At 43.2% G+C, this 20,969-nt stretch overlaps 1 pseudogene; it reads left to right on the top strand.

Moving 5' to 3' along the window:
• Nucleotides 1-2,931: 2,931 nt before the first annotated feature.
• LOC133633999 (uncharacterized) overlaps nucleotides 2,932-20,969 on the top strand; it is a 31,856-nt pseudogene continuing 13,818 nt past the window's right edge.

The following is a 20,969-nucleotide window of genomic DNA, read 5'->3' as shown; positions in this document are numbered from 1 at the left end:
ATTCTGCTCCAACAACTACACTTTTAAGATGTGCACAAAAAAACACACAAAAAAACCCCTAAACAAGGACTTTACTTGATATTTTCATGCCAACCTAATTTACATATTTATACTTTGTCAGTTAAAATAGTGGCAACCATTTTTGAATTACATTTATTTAAGAATATATTAGTATGCAACTATGCGATGACAATGTAATTAATAAATAAATTAAAAAATACATGTAAAATTGTTTTGGGTTGAACAAAACAAGAAAATACATTTTTTTGAACCCTCATAATATATATAAATGTGTATGTATATATATATATATATATATATATATATATATATATATATATATATATATATATATATGTATGTATGTATGTATGTATGTATGTATGTATGTATGTATGTATGTATGTATGTATGTATGTATATATATATATATATATATATATATATGAACTGTACAGTGCCAGGTGCCTCAAAAAGGCCCAAAACATCATAAGGGACCCATCTCACCCTGGACATAAACTTTTTGAACTGCTGCCCTCGGGCAGGAGATATAGACAATAAAATCCAAGAGCAATAGTGTCGCTGAACACAAGACGACAATAATGACTGTGCATGTGAGCTGTGTGGTTGGTATTTTTATGTATTTTATGTATTTTTATCTATTTATCTATGTTCTTATGTGTTATGAATTTGCACTAAATTAGTTTAGCTTGCAATTTCGTTGTACAATGTACAATGACAATAAAGATATATTCTATTCTATTCTATTCTATGTATATATATATATATATATATATATATATATATATATATATATATATATATATATATATATATATATATATATATATATATCCATTTTCTACTGCTTATCCCTTTCGGGGTCGCGGGGGGGAGCCTATCTCAGCTGCATTCGGGCGGAAGGCGACGTACACCCTGGACAAGTCGCCACCCCATCACGGGCCAACACAGATAGACAACATTCACACTCACATTCACACACTAGGGCCAATTATATATATATATATATATATATATATATATATATATATATATATATATATATATATATATATATATATATATATATATATATATATATTGTTATCATATAATTGATGTATTTATTTTCTATTTAAATGTTGTAATTTTTACTCCTTTAATTGTATTTCTTTGTTTTTAAACAAATACAATTAAAATACATTCTAAAATAGATAATACATTGTTTATACATCATGTTTTTTAATCAGGTCATTTATTAATTATTTAGATAAATAAATATATTTACAATTACAAAAAAAATGTATGAGTTGAATTCAGAAAATGTTGACAGGCATGGCTTACAGACGTGCCATTTTCTCCAACATGGGGAACTTCACTACATTCATGTTACACTATGTGTCTGTGTGGTTTCCTCGGCAGACCCGTTTAGGCAGCAAGCTAGTTAGGCTTGAATTAATTGATGGATAGAAAACACCTGCGAGCAAGGTGTAAAACACCCAGGGATGCTAACCTCTCTAAACTAGGTTACAGTGATGTGTTGTCTTCGGCTGCCCATCTAGGCAGCAGACTTGTTGGGACATTTGAAATGCAACCGTGCTAATTTTCCGCCAACCTGGAGAACCTCACTCCGTTTTAAGTCGGAGTTGCAGATAAGTATGTTATTTTAGGTTCGTTATGGTCATTTTTTAAATTGAAATTATTATTATTTTTAATATTGCATGCTGTAGATCAGGGGTGTCAAACTAATTTTTGATTCGGGGCCACATGGAGCAAAACCTACTCCCGAGTGGGCCAGACTGGTAAAATCACGGCACGATAATTTAAGAATAAAGACAACTTCAGATTATGTTCTTTGTTGAAAACTAGAACAAGCACATTCTAAAATTGTACAAATCGTAATGTTGTTTTTTGTTTTTTACACTTACATGTTGCGGTTAATTGTATTATATCTTTATTTGTTGTTATTTATATTTTCTGAATAAATTATGTGATAATGTTCATCAGTCAACTCATTGGTGTTAATTTTCAATCTATAAAGATAAAACAATGATATCAAAATCAAATGACAGGATGTTATTTATGTAGTTTGACCATTTTCCTCGACTGATGTACTAACATCATGTGGTTTATTTTGTACATATGTAGCATCATCTCCAAAGGTCCAAAGAAATGCTATTGCGACATCTAGTGGACACATTAAGAACAGCTGTTTCTTTCATTAAAAAATGTTAGGTTCATTTTTATACTCAGCAAACTCATCCCGCGGGCCGGATAAACCTGTTCGCGGGCCTGATCCGGCCCTCGGCCCGTGTGTTTGACACCCATGCTGTAGATACTTTATTGATCCTTTTGCAGGAAATTACGTTGCTACAGCAACCTTGTACAAACAGCATAGTACAAATAAAAATAAAAATTTATAAACAAATAATTTAAATAAAACACTTTACATGAAAAATAAACAAATCTACCTATGTACATGATGTATCATCTGGACATTTGATTGTGTTTTCTGGGGCTGGGGGTGTCCTGAGCCCGCTGCAGTGATTACTATTAACAGTTCATACACTTAGTTAAAACAACAACCCTTTAGTACAAAACCTTCTATCTAAACAAATAAATCAGGGCAGAGATCAGTGTACTTGTGTGCTTGACTTGTTTATGGCCAGCGGCAGCCTAACTGACTGACCTGGGATCAGCCAACCAACTAGTAGTCAGCGTCTACCGTGAGTCAGCAGAATCAAGCTCCCTAAACGGGAGTCAGCATATTTTCTTCCGGAGTCAACGATTCATGACTTACTTCAACCTATGTTTTTTAATTTAATCTAATTATGTAGTTACAATGAATAACCATACTCACATAAACCAAATAGATCAATTTCGCCGATATAAATATAAAATCAGGCATTCTAGTGGACGAAAAACTGTGCACTTGAACCATAGTGGCAACAAGGACCATGATTTTGTAATCAGGCATCACAATAGACAGCTAGTTTGGAACTTTAGAAAAGAAGGTTTAGTAAAAGCTTCATTCTAATATTTTATGTTACAAATGGGTAACAAAAGTAGGTATTCGGCTTTTAAACTGTTTTTTTGTTTTTATATTTGTGCGCTTTTCTTACTGTTATGTGACCATGTATGTGCCAACACATCATTTAAATGCCACAAAAAATACACTCAAGTTAGCTTACATTACTGTGTTGAATCCTCCATGATGTTTAAATATTTTTTTCATTATTTTTCCAGTGTGCAGGATGAAGTCAGCATACTTTATGAAGATGTCCACATTGCTGTGGAGCATTTAAAAGGATCAGAATTATGTGTTGAAGAGTGGAACACCGCCAGGCCTTGCAAAGTAAGTTGCATGCACTAGTATCAATATGTGTACATTGGGATGCATGTTCAGTTCTCTCATTATCAATATCTGTAAGATTCATATACTTTGGTCTATGTCACACTGTGGACTTTTACACTCTTGACTTGTGGCTGCACTTTATGGTTATCCATGACCATAAAAATAACAAGAATAGGCCATTTTACAGTCCCATGTCATTTTAAAGGGTGTATACATTATTTTTTGAACAAGGTGTTTTATTTTCAAGATACATAGTTATCATTAAAAGTATTTTGAGTCGGTGTGAAAAATGTTTTTTATTAATATTTTGCAGGAACTGACTGTGCAACTTCAGGAGGAGCAACATGGCATTCTGTTAAGGTGTTGGTTGTGCACAGTGGTACCTCAATTTAAGACTGCCTCGAGGATTAAATGGTAGTTCTTTGGTCAAAATGTTGCGTATATTATGTTTTACAGACTGTTTTCAAGCCACTTTCTGAGACTATGTTTACACTGCAGGCTAAAGCGGATTTTTTTAAAAGATGGATTTTTTTCCAGCTGACTGTTTACGCTGCAAAGAGAAAGGCAAGGCAAGGCAACTTTATTTGTATAGCGCTTTTCATACACAAGGCAGACTCAAAGTGCTTCACAGACAACAAAGTGAAATGAAAGAAAATAATAGCAAAATTAAAATGCAGACAATAAAAATAAAAACAGTGCAGACGTTAAAAGTTAAAAGATTTAGCTGAAAGCTAAGGTGAACATAAAAGTCTTCAGTCTAGTTTTAAAAGTAGTCAGAGTTGGGGAAAGTCTGACATCTTCAGGAAGTTTATTCCAGCTATTTGTTGCATAGTGACTGAATGATGCTCTCCCTTGATTTGAGTTTACTCTGGGAACCGCTAACAGATTGGTCTCAGAAGATCTTAGTGATCTAGAGGGCTTATATAGTGGGAGCATATCAGTAATATACTTCGGCCCTAGACCATGTAGTGATTTATATGTGAGCAGGAGGATTTTGAAATCAATTCTCTGATGTACAGGGAGCCAATGTAAGGATTTAAGAATTGGTGTAATGTGCTCACATTTTTTGGTCTTTGAAAGAGATTTTTTTTATTTCAGACTCCAGTGTAAATGCGCCCAGGCCCCAATGTGGCCTCAACGTCACTTGCATGCGCATTTCGATAATGTGAAAACAAAGGAAGTTGATCAGGGGGAAGTCGCTACTACTACAAAATAAAATAAAAGTCGTAACACCTTAAAAATTTGAGTTTTTTATGGGAAAATAAATGAAAGTAATATAATGTATGAATGGATGTATATTGTGTAATATATTTGGGAGGGTTGTAATCTTTAATGGCTGTTATGTAGAGGAGACACGGACATCAGCGTGGATCTTTGTGAGCTTTATTTTTCAACTTGCATGTAAGCAAATGTGCCACAGCGTCAATTACGGTCCTACAACAATCACTATTTTCTAAAATAAAAATATATTTATTCATACATTACATATAGCCTATTATTTGCGCACTATTGACAAGTGATGCACCAAAAATGTGGTTGTTTTAAATAGACTTTGCTCACTGAAACCTGATGTTGTGATGAAAGATCCACTTTCACAGGAGACTGCATTTTCCCCGAGCACACGAGTGACATAGCTCGCCCAAAGCTGATGAAAAAGTCACATACGGGTCGCATTCAGGTCGCATTGCGTTTAGACTGAAGTCACATTTGAAAAGATCAGATTCCAACTGGATTCAGAACTACCTCCTGATGTGGTCTGAATCTGATGCCAAAAGATCAGATATGAAGCACTTTGAAGCGTTTACACTGGCCAAAAAAATCTGATCTGTGTCACTTGAGGGCAAAAAAATCTGATCTGGTGTGCAGTGTAAACAGGGACTCACAGTCTCCTCAGAATGCGCCGTTTTGTGGGCGGCCTTATTAACTTTGATCCACTTGGACTGTGTCTTCTCCCCGCCATCTTTGTTGTAGTTTTTAGGGCTTCCACAGCGAGTTTACTGACGGATTAAATTTGAACTAAACACAACTTTGTTCTAGAGATGGCAACAGCAGAGGAGGATGCATGTGCATGTACGAGCCAGTCTACCCCACATTAAAAGGATAGAGAAAAAGAAGACACTTATTGACTACATCGTCCGACTGCAATGGCGGACCCACGCAAAGCCTTGTGGGTATATTTATACTAAATATAGATAATCCGCTATTGTTCCAAATGGGAAAAACGTCACCAAATGGGCATATTCCAAACAGCTCGTATGAAAAAAAGGCAAGATTGTTTTATAAATATCTCTGCAATGCCTCTACAGTTTGATTTTCAATTTTTGGGACTTATGCAGATCTCAAATACACACCAGCAGGTACCAATAGGTAAGAAAAGTTGGTTTTGCATATATTAGGGCACCTTTTAAGAGTGTTTGAGATAAGTGTGAACTGTTATGCTTTAAAGGGGAACTGCACTTTTTTAGAATGTTGCTTATCGTTCACAGTCATTATGAAAGACATGACAACAAATGTATTTTGTTAATGCATTCTAAATATTAAATAACTGCAATCAAAATTCCCCTTACAATGAAGCATATCGGAGCCACTCTATTCTGCCAAAAGAGCCCCTAAAAACATCCAAACTCATGTATATAAGGTTTTATATACATGACGTAAGTGTATATGTAATGTAGTAATGGGCATCTTTATAATAACATTTGATATTTATGTATTTTGATAATTTTAAGCTCCTCTCTGAGCTGCCACCTTACCGTGGTAGAGGAGTTTGCGTGTCCCAATGATCCTAGGAGCTATGTTGTCCGGGGGCTTTATGCCCCCCGGTAAGATCTCCCAAGGCAAACTGGTCCTAGGTGAGGGATCAGACAAAGAGCAGCTCGAAGACCTCAATGAAAGATAAAAACAAGGAACCCAGATTTCCCTCGCCCGGACGCGGGTCACCGGGGCCCCCCTCTGGAGCCAGGCCCGGAGGTGGGGCACGATGGCGAGCGCCTGGTGGCCGGGCCTGTCCCCATGGGGCCCGGCCGGGCACAGCCCGAAGAGGCAACGTGGGTCCCCCCTCCAATGGGCTCACCACCCATAGCAGGGGTCATAGAGGTCGGGTGCGAAGTGAGCTGGGCGGCGGCCGAAGGCAGGGCACTTGGCGGTCCAATCCTCGGCTACAGAAGCTAGCTCTTGGGACGTGGAACGTCACCTCGCTGGGGGGGAAGGAGCCTGAGCTAGTGCGCGAGGTGGAGAAGTTCCGACTAGACATAGTCGGACTCACTTCGACGCACAGCAAGGGCTCTGGAACCAGTTCTCTCGAGAGGGGCTGGACTCTCTTCCACTCTGGCGTTGCCGGCAGTGAGAGGCGACAGGCTGAGGTGGAAATTCTTGTTGCCCCCCGGCTCAGAGCCTGCATGTTGGAGTTCAACCCGGTGGACGAGAGGGTAGCTTCCCTCCGCCTTCGGGTGGGGGAACGGGTCCTGACTGTGGTTTGCGCTTACGCGCCAAACCGCAGCTCAGAGTACCCACCCTTTTTGGATTCGCTCGAGGGAGTACTTGAGAGTGCTCCCGCGGGTGATTCCCTCGTTCTACTGGGGGACTTCAACGCTCATGTTGGCAGCGACAGTGAAACCTGGAGAGGCGTGATTGGGAAGAATGGCCGCCCGGATCGGAACCCGAGCGGTGTTTTGTTATTGGACTTTTGTGCCCATCACAGATTGTCCATAACAAACACCATGTTCAAACATAAGGGTGTCCATATGTGCACTTGGAACCAGGACACCCTAGGCCGCAGTTCCATGATCGACTTTGTAGTTGTGTCGTCGGATTTGCGGCCTCATGTTTTGGACACTCGGGTGAAGAGAGGGGCGGAGCTTTCTACAGATCACCACCTGGTGGTGAGTTGGCTGCGATGGTGGGGGAGGATGCCGGACAGACCTGGCAGGCCCAAACGCATTGTGAGGGTTTGCTGGGAACGTCTGGCAGAGTCTCCTGTCAGAGAGAGTTTCAATTCCCACCTCCGGAAGAACTTTGAACATGTCACGAGGGAGGTGCTGGACATTGAGTCCGAATGGACCATGTTCCGCGCCTCTATTGTCGAGGCGGCTGATTGGAGCTGTGGCCGCAAGGTAGTTGGTGCCTGTCGTGGCGGTAATCCTAGAACCCGTTGGTGGACACCGGCGGTGAGGGATGCCGTCAAGCTGAAGAAGGAGTCCTATCGGGTTCTTTTGGCTCATAGGACTCCTGAGGCAGCGGACAGGTACCGACAGGCCAAGCGGTGTGCGGCTTCAGCGGTCGCGGAGGCTAAAACTCGGACATGGGAGGAGTTCGGGGAAGCCATGGAAAACGACTTCCGGACGGCTTCGAAGCGATTCTGGACCACCATCCGCCGCCTCAGGAAGGGGAAGCAGTGCACTATCAACACCGTGTATGGTGAGGATGGTGTTCTGCTGACCTCGACTGCGGATGTTGTGGATCGTCTGAGGGAATACTTCGAAGACCTCCTCAATCCCACCAACACGTCTTCTATGAGGAAGCAGTGCCTGGGGAATCTGTGGTGGGCTCTCCTATTTCTGGGGCTGAGGTTGCTGAGGTAGTTAAAAAGCTCCTCGGTGGCAATGCCCCGGGGGTGGATGAGATCCGCCCGGAGTTCCTTAAGGCTCTGGATGCTGTGGGGCTGTCTTGGTTGACAAGACTCTGCAGCATCGCGTGGACATCGGGGGCGGTACCTCTGGATTGGCAGACCGGGGTGGTGGTTCCTCTCTTTAAGAAGGGGAACCGGAGGGTGTGTTCTAACTATCGTGGGATCACACTCCTCAGCCTTCCCGGTAAGGTCTATTCGGGTGTGCTGGAGAGGAGGCTACGCCGGATAGTCGAACCTCGGATTCAGGAGGAACAGTGTGGTTTTCGTGCTGGTCGTGGAACTGTGGACCAGCTCTATACTCTCGGCAGGGTCCTTGAGGGTGCATGGGAGTTTGCCCAACCAGTCTACATGTGTTTTGTGGACTTGGAGAAGGCATTCGACCGTGTCCCTCGGGAAGTCCTGTGGGGAGTGCTCAGAGAGTATGGGGTATCGGACTGTCTGATTGTGGCGGTCCGCTCCCTGTATGATCAGTGCCAGAGTTTGGTCCGCATTGCCGGCAGTAAGTCGGACACGTTTCCAGTGAGGGTTGGACTCCACCAAAGCTGCCTTTTGTCACCGATTCTGTTCATAACTTTTAGGGACAGAATTTCTAGGCGCAGTCAAGGCGTTGAGGGGATCTGGTTTGGTGGCTGCAGGATTAGGTCTCTGCTTTTTGCAGATGATGTGGTCCTGATGGCTTCATCTGGCCAGGATCTTCAGCTCTCGCTGGATCGGTTCGCAGCTGAGTGTGAAGCGACTGGGATGAGAATCAGCACCTCCAAGTCAGAGTCCATGGTTCTCGCCCGGAAAAGGGTGGAGTGCCATCTCCGGGTTGGGGAGGAGACCCTGCCCCAAGTGGAGGAGTTCAAGTACCTCGGAGTCTTGTTCACGAGTGGGGGAAGAGTGGATCGTGAGATCGACAGGCGGATCGGTGCGGCGTCTTCAGTAATGCGGACGCTGTATCAATCCGTTGTGGTGAAGAAGGAGCTGAGCCGGAAGGCAAAGCTCTCAATTTACCGGTCGATCTACGTTCCCATCCTCACCTATGGTCATGAGCTTTGGGTTATGACCGAAAGGACAAGATCACGGGTACAAGCGGCCGAAATGAGTTTCCTCCGCCGGGTGGCGGGGCTCTCCCTTAGAGATAGGGTGAGAAGCTCTGCCATCCGGGGGGAGCTCAAAGTAAAGCCGCTGCTCCTCCACATCGAGAGGAGCCAGTTGAGGTGGTTCGGGCATCTGGTCAGGATGCCATCCGAACGCCTCCCTAGGGAGGTGTTTAGGGCACGTCCGACCGGTAGGAGGCCACGGGGAAGACCCAGGACACGTTGGGAAGACTATGTCTCCCGGCTGGCCTGGGAACGCCTCGGGATCCCCCGGGAAGAGCTGGACGAAGTGGCTGGGGAGAGGGAAGTCTGGGTTTCCCTGCTTAGGCTGCTGCCCCCGCGACCCGACCTCGGATAAGCGGAAGAAGTTGGATGGATGGATGGATGGATGGATAATTTTAAGCATACGCGGTGCATTATTTTAAAAAACAACATCACTGAATACTGCTTATTGTCGACTTTATGAGAGCCAACAGACATAATAAAACATCACTTACTGTACAATGTCTGTTGTCATTAAGATGCCGACTGCGAGGATGTTCTTATATTCTTGTTTAGGTGAAGAATGACTCATAATCCTCGCGGAAAAAAAAGGGGGTTGAACGAAGCGTCTTTTCATGTCGTTCTCGCCATTTCCGGGTCTTAGTTGGCTGTCAAAGTGTACCAACTTGTCGGAATACATCCTCGTACTTCTACTATCCGGGTGAGAGGCATGATTTATGATCGACAATAAAGTATGACAGGCAAGGAAACGAGGAAGCATCTGATCAGTTGATGATGTTAACATTGGCATAAGCTCGTGATCACAGCGCCACTATAAATAGTTTTTCTGTGTTAGCGCTCATAATAACAATATCACTAATACTTCCTAATATTCAAGTCACGAAATGTAAATGGAGTATTTTTGGCGGTTTTCAAATGTTTTTTTAATTAGGTTTTATGGGCCGAATATGGGAGCTCCTATTGGCTCCACTGTGCGTTGACTTTTATTTATGTTTGAGTTAGAATGCATTAAAAAAATACATCCGTCGTCATGTCTTTGATAATGTTTGTCAATGATTGGCAAAATTCCAAAATAAAATGCAAGCTAAATTTGAGTTACAAGCATACCACCATTAGTTGGCATAGCAAAAGCTACAAGGAACCCCTTAAGATCTGACTAAAACATCTGATCTTACTCGCTAGCATTGTCTTATAGCAAAAAATGTACATAGCTTTGTTTTCCAACCATGGAAAGGAAGAAAGTGTGTGTGAAAGGAGTGGATGATATTCATTGAATTAAAGAAAGAAATCAAAAACATGACCAACTTGACGAAACAATTGCTGCTAGTCTGCACCGTACTGAAGCAGAATGAGTCTAATGTCAGCCAAGAATGTTAAAGTAATATCTAAACGGTGGACATTTATCAATGAAAATATGGACAACTCCTGATGGTGTGTTTGACGGCGAAGCAGCCAGAAGAAGATACTGAAGTCCACTCTCCATGGTAAATGCTGTACATTATTGTTACATTACTTCATAAAACAACTGTAGTTGTTAGTCCTACATTCTGTTGTACTGTTTTTTCCTACAATATTTTTCTTAACTAATAGTTTGTTTTTCTTTTTGAAACGCATGATGCATGTTAAACTTGTGATGTTTTTGGTGGACCCAACATCAAATTGATTATAATTTGTTTCAATGGGAGATGTTAACTTGAGATACAAGTGTTTTGAGTTAAGAGAAATTCATAAATTGAGGTACAATAGTACTCAAATTTTTTATTATGATAACCTTACATCTAATGATCTGAATGCACAATTGATTACAGACAATAGAGAAGCGGAGCCATGACTTTGTGGAATGGAGTCAGTTTGCTGTGTCCATCTCATGTCACAAGACACATGCAGGAAGAGAGAACTGGTGAGTGTTTTTCTTTTCCTCTACAAATTATTCCACATTTAAGAAAAGCTGAAGACTAAGAGTCTCATTTGTAACATTCCACTTCAAATGTAAAAAAACATAGCAGCAGCAAACACATGGTCAGACTTTACAATGTGCATAATCACGCTGGACAAAAGCATTGGGACACTGAGTCTGGCTAAGTTTTATGTGAGTATCGAATTCCAGAGTGTATAATGTTCAGGTCTACTGTACAGTATTTGACATCCACAATGTATCCCACACATGTTGTGCACTAGAGGGCAGCATTTTCTCTTTCTGCTCAAACCCAATTTCTTCCTCCTCTGCTTAGGCACATCCAAGTTGTGTATTGGCGTCCTGGGAGTTTCACAGTGACCAAGAACACAAGCAGCCGCAGGCCTCATCCCTTCATAGCTGCTCCTAGCTCAGTGTCAGCCATTACTACCACTGTGAGCTCCATACTAAATCCCACTGGTGGTCGCTGTGGATCCCTATGTGGACCTTTTGGCTCAGCTTGGGACAGACTCGGATCTACCAGCCCTGCCTGCTTTGATCCCGTCTGTGCTGCAGCTCACCTTCACCTGCTTGGAGAAGCCTTGTCCGTGATTGGATACCTTCTTAAGGGGACCAACGTGAGTACATCCACAGAAGATGAGCCTTTGGTTTTGTTCTTCCTGGTCTCCAATATGTTCTATTTGTGTGTGTGTCCACAGAAATCAGTGTGTGTGTCCAGGAACTTTTTTCATCTTTTGGACTATGCTGTGTGCCCTTCCTCGACTGATGTGCCTCACCTCGCAGATACCAGAGCTGCACAGTTATAACGCTGGTTAGTGATGCGCAGCACATGTTTACGTATGCCATTGGCTTTCATCTTTTTATTACCGTATTTTTCGGAGTATAAGTCGCTCCGGAGTATAAGTCGCACCGGCCGAAAATGCATAATAAAGAAGGAAAAAAACATATATAAGTCGCACTGGAGTATAAGTCGCATTTTTGGGGGAAATTTATTTGATAAAACCCAACACCAAGAATAGACATTTGAAAGGCAATTTAAAATAAATAAAGAATAGTGAACAACAGGCTGAATAAGTGTACGTTATATGAGGCATAAATAACCAACTGAGAACGTGCCTGGTATGTTAACGTAACATATTATGGTAAGAGTCATTCAAATAACTATAACATATAGAACATGCTATACGTTTACCAAACAATCTGTCACTCCTAATCGCTAAATCCCATGAAATCTTATACGTCTAGTCTCTTACGTGAATGAGCTAAATAATATTATTTGATATTTTACGGTAATGTGTTAATAATTTCACACATAAGTCGCTCCTGAGTATAAGTCGCACCCCCGGCCAAACTATGAAAAAAACTTCGACTTATAGTTCGAAAAATATGGTATCTAGAAAACATCAGGTATATGATGCTGGGTTTGTAAATGACCTCTGACCTCCGTTTGTGTATAATCAACTAACTAACTAATGAGGCAATGTAGTTGTTGTTAGGTTACAAGATGGAGATTTGTATTTTTGATTGAAAACAACACAAATTAAATTAACTTATTTGACCCTTGCACCTTCTTTAAGGAGCGTGCATCTCTAAAAGTCTGAAGAAAATCAGCTGAATTGGATTACCAAGTGATTTGACCTGTAAACGCGCCTCCATGCATAATGAAAATGCATAGGTTTCTTTTTCCAACAACAAATGACATATGTGTTCAAGGCCTCACAATGATGTCAACTTTGAGTCCACCTGGCTAATATATTATCCAAAAATAAGTACAGTAGGGTTCTTCCAACCTGCCTCAAATTAATTTGGACCGCCACAACTAGATTGGGCGCTACCTTCATTCATAAACACATTACAATGCTGCTGGTCTGCCAGAGAATAAGAGGATGCAGCATCTGTGTTCCCAACTCAACCTGTCTTAACCCTCTGGGGTTTATATAATTCAATAGAATTTAATTAGCGCAGGATGAAAAGGTCCTCAGGGAGTTACGAATGTATAACATATATATATAGATTAGGGCTGGGCGATATATCGATATACTCGATATATCGCAGGTTTGTCTCTGTGCGATATAGAAAATGACTATATTGTGATATTCGAGTATACGTTCTCATGCAGTTGCTTTTAGCTGCGGGCATTACACTGCAGGCGTTTCTCACTCTTTATTGTCTCTGCTTCTCACAGAGACATAAAACAAGCGCACCTTTTTACTTACGTCACATACGTATACACCCTCGCGGAGCAGAGAGGTAGCGGGATGGGTAACGTTAGCTGTGGTGCGAGTGGTAATACGAGAGAAAGAAGGTGCAAATCTGGTAACAAATGAAGGAAGAATTAATTCCCAAGAAAAACAGCAGGGGGTCCATCGTCTGGCGGTGGTTTGGCTTCAAGTGGGAATATGTTGAACAGACAACCGTAATTTGTCAAGTGTGGGGCAAAAGCGTTGCTACAAAAAGTAGCATTACTGCTAATATGTAGCATCATTTAAAAAGTCACCCGCTAGAGAATGAAGAGTGCTTGAAACTCGGCATGTCAACATCTCCGTACGGTGCCACACAGACAAAATGCAGAGGCAACCATTTCCACATCAAAACTGTATTAGAAAAATAGTCAACAACAAAAGGAGATAACGTCCGCAGGAACCTACAACATAGCAAAGGACATAAACTATTTGATTTCCTATTATGCAGCTCATTTTTATTTGACAGTTATTGAAATATCTTGTGTGACATCATGCACAAAAGTGCACTTTATTCGTTTTAAACTATTGTAGTGGCGTTCTGTACAAAAAATGCACTTTATTTAGTGTTGTTTTGATATGTCATCTTAGTGACATCATGCACAAAAGTGCACTCATAGCTTGTTTTAAAATGTCTCTGACAATCTTGCACTTTCTGTTTTGAAATGACATGAATGTTTGTGCCACTGCTTAATAACTGTTTAATAAATACAGTTTTGGTAAATTGACTTAGTTGTGATTTCCCTCTCTGCATGAAAGTTTAAAATGAGCATATATTAATGCAGTATGAACAAGAATGTTTTAATGTAGACACATAGAATCATCATACTGCTGTGATTATATGCATCAAGTGTTCATTCAAGGCTAAGGCAAAATATCAAGATATGTATCGTGACATGGCTTAAAAATATCGAGATATTAAAAAAAGGCCATATCGCCCAGCCCTAATATAGATATATAAATAAATATAATATAAAATATTTTATTCAACTTTTTTTTCCTCAAATCTCTGAGTCAACTTCAGTCCTTGATCTAAAAAATACCAAACATGTCACGTTTTTTTAGAATAAAATTATTTCCCAGTGTATAGTTAATCTATAAAATATTACAATTTAACATAACCACCCCCCAATATTACTCAATAAATAAAAAATAAGCAACTTGTGAAGAGTAGGGGTGCTCAAAAAATTGATTCAGATCCACATATATTAAAAATATATAATATAATAATTATTACTATTGATACTGTAATACCTACATGTATTTGGTTTTCCGTTTTTAGATGGCTGCTGGTTAGCGCCTTGCATGGCAGCTCCCGCCATCAGTGTGTGAATGTGTGTGTGAATGGGTGAATGTGGAAATACTGTCAAAGCGCTTTGAGTACCTTAAAGGTAGAAAAGCGCTATACAAGTATAACCCATTTATCATTTATCATTTATAGTATTTGTATGTCTTGTAAAACTGGGATTGGGTTGGAGTTGGGGTTGCTCTATTTTCTTTTATTAGAACAACATTCTGTAATTTTTGTAAATTAAATTTTAAAATTCCATCCATCCATCTTCCTCCGCTTATCCGAGGTCGGGTCGCGGGGGCAGCAGCCTAAGCAGGGAAACCCAGACTTCCCTCTCCCCAGCCACTTCGTCCAGCTCTTCCCGGGGGATCCCGAGGCGTTCCCAGGCCAGCCGGGAGACATAGTCTTCCCAACGTGTCCTGGGTCTTCCCCGTGGCCTCCTACCGGTCGGACGTGCCCTAAACACCTCCCTAGGGAGGCGTTCGGGTGGCATCCTGACCAGATGCCCGAACCACCTCAACTGGCTCCTCTCGATGTGGAGGAGCAGCGGCTTTACTTTGAGCTCCCCCCGGATGGCAGAGCTTCTCACCCTATTTCTAAGGGAGAGACCCGCCACCCGGCGGAGGAAACTCATTTCGGCCGCTTGTACCCGTGATCTTGTCCTTTCGGTCATACCCCAAAGCTCATGACCATAGGTGAGGATGGGAACGTAGATCGACCGGTAAATTGAGAGCTTTGCCATCCGGCTCAGCTCCTTCTTCACCACAACGGATCGATACAGCGTCTGCATTACTGAAGACGCCGCACCGATCCGCCTGTCGATCTCACGATCCACTCTTCCCTCACTTGTGAACAAGACTCCAAGGTACTTGAACTCCTCCACTTGGGGCAGGGTCTCCTCCGCAACCCGGAGATGGCACTCCACCCTTTTCCGGGCGAGAACCATGGACTCGGACTTGGAGGTGCTGATTCTCATCCCAGTCGCTTCACACTCAGCTGCGAACCGATCCAGCGAGAGCTGAAGATCCTGGCCAGATGAAGCCATCAGGACCACATCATCTGCAAAAAGCAGAGACCTAATCCTGCAGCCACCAAACCAGACCCCCTCAACGCCTTGACTGCGCCTAGAAATTCTGTCCATAAAAGTTATGAACAGAATCGGTGACAAAGGGCAGCCTTGGCGGAGTCCAATCCTCACTGGAAACGTGTCCAACTTACTGCCGGCAATGTGGACCAAACTCTGGCACTGATCATACAGGGAGCGGACCGCCACAATCAGACAGTGCGATACCCCATACTCTCTGAGCACTCCCCACAGGACTTCCCGAGGGACACGGTCGAATGCCTTCTCCAAGTCCACAAAACACATGTAGACTGGTTGGGCAAACTCCCATGCACCCTCAAGGACCCTGCCGAGAGTATAGAGCTGGTCCACAGTTCCACAACCAGGACAAAAAACACACTGTTCCTCCTGAATCCGAGGTTCGACTATCCGGCGTAGCCTCCTCTCCAGCACACCCGAATAGACCTTACCGGGAAGGCTGAGGAGTGTGATCCCACGATAGTTAGAACACACCCTCCGGTTCCCCTTCTTAAAGAGAGGAACCACCACCCCGGTCTGCCAATCCAGAGGTACCGCCCCCGATGTCCACGCGATGCTGCAGAGTCTTGTCAACCAAGACAGCCCCACAGCATCCAGAGCCTTAAGGAACTCCGGGCGGTTCTCATCCACCCCCGGGGCCTTGCCACCGAGGAGCTTTTTAACTACCTCAGCAACCTCAGCCCCAGAAATAGGAGAGCCCACCACAGATTCCCCAGGCACTGCTTCCTCATAGAAGACGTGTTGGTGGGATTGAGGAGGTCTTCGAAGTATTCCCTCAGACGATCCACAACATCCGCAGTCGAGGTCAGCAGAACACCATCCTCACCATACACGGTGTTGATAGTGCACTGCTTCCCCTTCCTGAGGCGGCGGATGGTGGTCCAGAATCGCTTCGAAGCCGTCCGGAAGTCGTTTTCCATGGCTTCCCCGAACTCCTCCCATGTCCGAGTTTTTGCCTCCGCGACCGCTGAAGCCGCACACCGCTTGGCCTGTCGGTACCTGTCCGCTGCCTCAGGAGTCCTATGAGCCAAAAGAACCCAATAGGACTCCTTCTTCAGCTTGACGGCATCCCTCACCGCCGGTGTCCACCAACGGGTTCTAGGATTACTGCCACGACAGGCACCAACTACCTTGCGGCCACAGCTCCAATCAGCCGCCTCGACAATAGAGGCGCGGAACATGGTCCACTCGGACTCAATGTCCAGCACCTCCCTCGTGACATGTTCAAAGTTCTTCCGGAGGTGGGAATTGAAACTCTCTCTGACAGGAGACTCTGCCAGACGTTCCCAGCAAACCCTCACAATGCGTTTGGGCCTGCCAGGTCTGTCCGGCATCCTCCCCCACCATCGCAGCCAACTCACCACCAGGTGGTGATCTGTAGAAAGCTCCGCCCCTCTCTTCACCCGAGTGTCCAAAACATGAGGCCACAAATCCGACGACACAACTACAAAGTCGATCATGGAACTGCGGCCTAGGGTGTCCTGGTGCCAAGTGCACATATGGACACCCTTATGTTTGAACATGGTGTTCGTTATGGACAATCCGTGACGGGCACAAAAGACCAATAACAAAACACCGCTCGGGTTCAGATCCGGGCGGCCATTCTTCCCAATCACGCCTCTCCAGGTTTCACTGTCGCTGCCAACATGAGCGTTGAAGTCCCCCAGTAGAACGAGGGAATCACCCGGGGGAGCACTCTCAAGTACTCCCTCGAGCGAATCCAAAAAGGGTGGGTACTCTGAGCTGCGGTTTGGCGCGTAAGCGCAAACCACAGTCAGGACCCGTTCCCCCACCCGAAGGCGGAGGGAAGCTACCCTCTCGTCCACCGGGTTGAACTCCAACATGCAGGCTCTGAGCCGGGGGGCAACAAGAATTGCCACCCCAGCCCGTCGCCTCTCACTGCCGGCAACGCCAGAGTGGAAGAGAGTCCAGCCCCTCTCGAGAGAACTGGTTCCAGAGCCCTTGCTGTGCGTCGAAGTGAGTCCGACTATGTCTAGCCGGAACTTCTCCACCTCGCGCACTAGCTCAGGCTCCTTCCCCCCCAGCGAGGTGACGTTCCACGTCCCAAGAGCTAGCTTCTGTAGCCGAGGATCGGACCGCCAAGTGCCCTGCCTTCGGCCGCCGCCCAGCTCACTTCGCACCCGACCTCTATGACCCCTGCTATGGGTGATGAACCCATTGGAGGGGGGACCCACGTTGCCTCTTCGGGCTGTGCCCGGCCGGGCCCCATGGGGACAGGCCCGGCCACCAGGCGCTCGCCATCGTGCCCCACCTCCGGGCCTGGCTCCAGAGGGGGGCCCCGGTGACCCGCGTCCGGGCGAGGGAAATCTGGGTTCCTTGTTTTTATCTTTCATTGAGGTCTTCGAGCTGCTCTTTGTCTGATCCCTCACCTAGGACCAGTTTGCCTTGGGAGACCCTACCAGGGGGCATAAAGCCCCCGGACAACATAGCTCCTAGGATCATTGGGACACGCAAACTCCTCTACCACGGTAAGGTGGCAGCTCAGAGAGGAGCAAATTCCCATTTTTAAAATACGTGTTTTTAGGCCAAAGCTGCGCATATAAGTCGTATGTCAGCTGCCAAAAGCAGTTTTTGTTTCCTGTAACCGTATTATTTGCGGAGTGTCGTAATGGTTGGCATCAGCTCTTAAGCAGACATAAAAAGTAAAACATCCACAGGCCTGAAGAGGCTCAAGGGCTTCCGCAGCGCTGTGAAAGTACAGTACACACTGTGGGAACACAAACACGCTCCTCATTATACTGTATATTCCACTCACGTCTCTGGCTTTGTAACAGTCGAATACAACAAATCAAAACTCTCCCCTTGACATATTCTATTAGCAATATGACAATAAACATTTCAAAACAGCCATGTAGGTACTTTGCTGTTTTATAGGTGTGTTGAAAGTGCCCTGGGACACACCTCCATTCTTCGCCCCATGCAGGAATGCTACACAGCCAGCAGACAGCGGAACCTGTTATGCACAGAGCAGTATCCTAATAAGTGTACGCTTATGCGAGCTCTCTAAACGGGGAGCGGCTAACGTGTGATGCCTGCATTTTTTTTGCAAGCCATCACCTGGGAGTCGACACGTACTGGTCCCGAGTGGAGGAGACTTGCATTCCAGTTGCAGCGGGTCCAAGCGAGCGCAGGAGCAGACAGCAGCGTTTAAGTGAGTTATATCTTCGTCATGGATTAGCTTCAACAAGCTCTGATGAAACTTCTTTATGTTCCTCAATGCTTGCTAGTCAGTGATGTTTTCATCAAATTGCTTAATTTTCTTTGGGATAAAATGCGATTTATATAATCACTTATTTTGCTTTGTTAATTTACAACCTCAGACACTCTCTTGATGTGATTAGTAGTGTCAAATAATCATCATCATGTTGTAACATACTGGAAAAGCTGTGTTAATTCATCTTCCTTATTTATATTCAGTATGATTTGATTTTCAACATTTAACATTGTTTTGTGAACATTTTCATGATGACAGTAGAATGCAGTCAGGCAGGACTGGCAAGCGGTTAAGTATCTTTTAAAAAATGCTTTAATCGGCGAAGCTACAATGAAATGCCACATTTTATTGTGGTTAGAGTGTCCGCTCTGAGAACGGTAGGTCGTGAGTTCAAACCCTGGCCGAGTCATACCAAAGACTATAAAAATGGGACCCGTTATCTCCCTGCTTGGCACTCAGCATCAAGGGTTGGAATTGGGGTTTAAATCACCAAAATGATTCCCGAGCGCGGCCACCTCTGCTGCTCACTGCTCCCCTCACCTCCCAGGGGGTGAACATGGGGATGGGTCAAATGCAGAGCGTAATTTCACCACACTTAGTGTGTTTGTGACAATCGTTGGGACTTTATACAGTAAATATAGAAAACCTTCACTTAGCACTGTAGTATAGTACAAGGAGGTCCATAGTGCGGATCTCTAGGTCCATTTGCGGCCCATGGTTACTTTTTTGTTATTGTAGATGTTAAAAGAGGAAAAAAAGAAGAAGCATAATGTAAAGACAAAATGTTGTAAATGTTGATGCAATAATCCCTCATTTATCGCTGTTAATTGGTTCCAGGCTTTACCGTGGTAAATTCATTTATATATATATATATATATATATATATATATATATATATATATATATATATATATATATATATATATATATATATATATATATACCCATCCATTTTCTATCGCTTATTCCCTTCGGGGTCGCGGGGGGCGCTGGAGACTATCTCAGCTACAACCGGGCGGAAGGCGGCGTACACCCTGGACAAGTCACCACCTCATCACAGGGCCAACACAGATAGACAGACAACATTCACACTCACATTCACACACTAGGACCAATTTAGTGTTGCCAATCAACCTATCCCCAGATGCATGTCTTTGGAGGTGGGAGGAAGCCGGAGTACCCGGAGGGAACCCATGCAGTCATGGGGAGAACATGCAAACTCCACACAGAAAGATCCCGAGCCCGGGATTGAATTCAGGACTACTCAGGACCTTCGTATTGTGAGGCAGACACACTAACCCCTCTGCCACCGTGCTGCTCTATATACACATACAGTATGTATTATATATATATATATATATATATATATATATATATATATATATATATATATATATATATATATATATATATATATATATATATATATATATATATATATATATATATATATATATATATATATGTATGTATATATATGTATATATATATATATATATATATATACTGTATGTACATGTATATATATACTGTATGTATATGTATATGTATATATATACACTACCGTTCAAAAGTTTGGGGTCACATTGAAATGTCCTTATTTTTTAAGGAAAAGCACTGTACTTTTCAATGAAGATAACTTTAAACTAGTCTTAACTTTAAAGAAATACACTCTATACATTGCTAATGTGGTAAATGACTATTCTAGCTGCAAATGTCTGGTTTTTGGTGCAATATCTACATAGGTGTGTAGAGGCCCATTTCCAGCAACTATCACTCCAGTGTTCTAATGGTACAATGTGTTTGCTCATTGGCTCAGAAGGCTAATTGATGATTAGAAAACCCTTGTGCAATCATGTTCACACATCTGAAAACAGTTTAGCTCGTTACAGAAGCTACAAAACTGACCTTCCTTTGAGCAGATTGAGTTTCTGGAGCATCACATTTGTGGGGTCAATTAAACGCTCAAAATGGCCAGAAAAAGATAACTTTCATCTGAAACTCGACAGTCTATTCTTGTTCTTAGAAATGAAGGCTATTCCACAAAATTGTTTGGGTGACCCCAAACTTTTGAACGGTAGTGTATATATATATATATATATATATGTATATATATATG

This window comes from Entelurus aequoreus, linkage group LG18 (genome assembly GCF_033978785.1).
Source record: "Entelurus aequoreus isolate RoL-2023_Sb linkage group LG18, RoL_Eaeq_v1.1, whole genome shotgun sequence".
NCBI classification, from domain to species: domain Eukaryota; kingdom Metazoa; phylum Chordata; class Actinopteri; order Syngnathiformes; family Syngnathidae; genus Entelurus; species Entelurus aequoreus.
The sequence above is the reverse complement of the archived record's forward strand: the minus strand, read 5'-3'. Positions and strand labels throughout refer to the sequence as shown.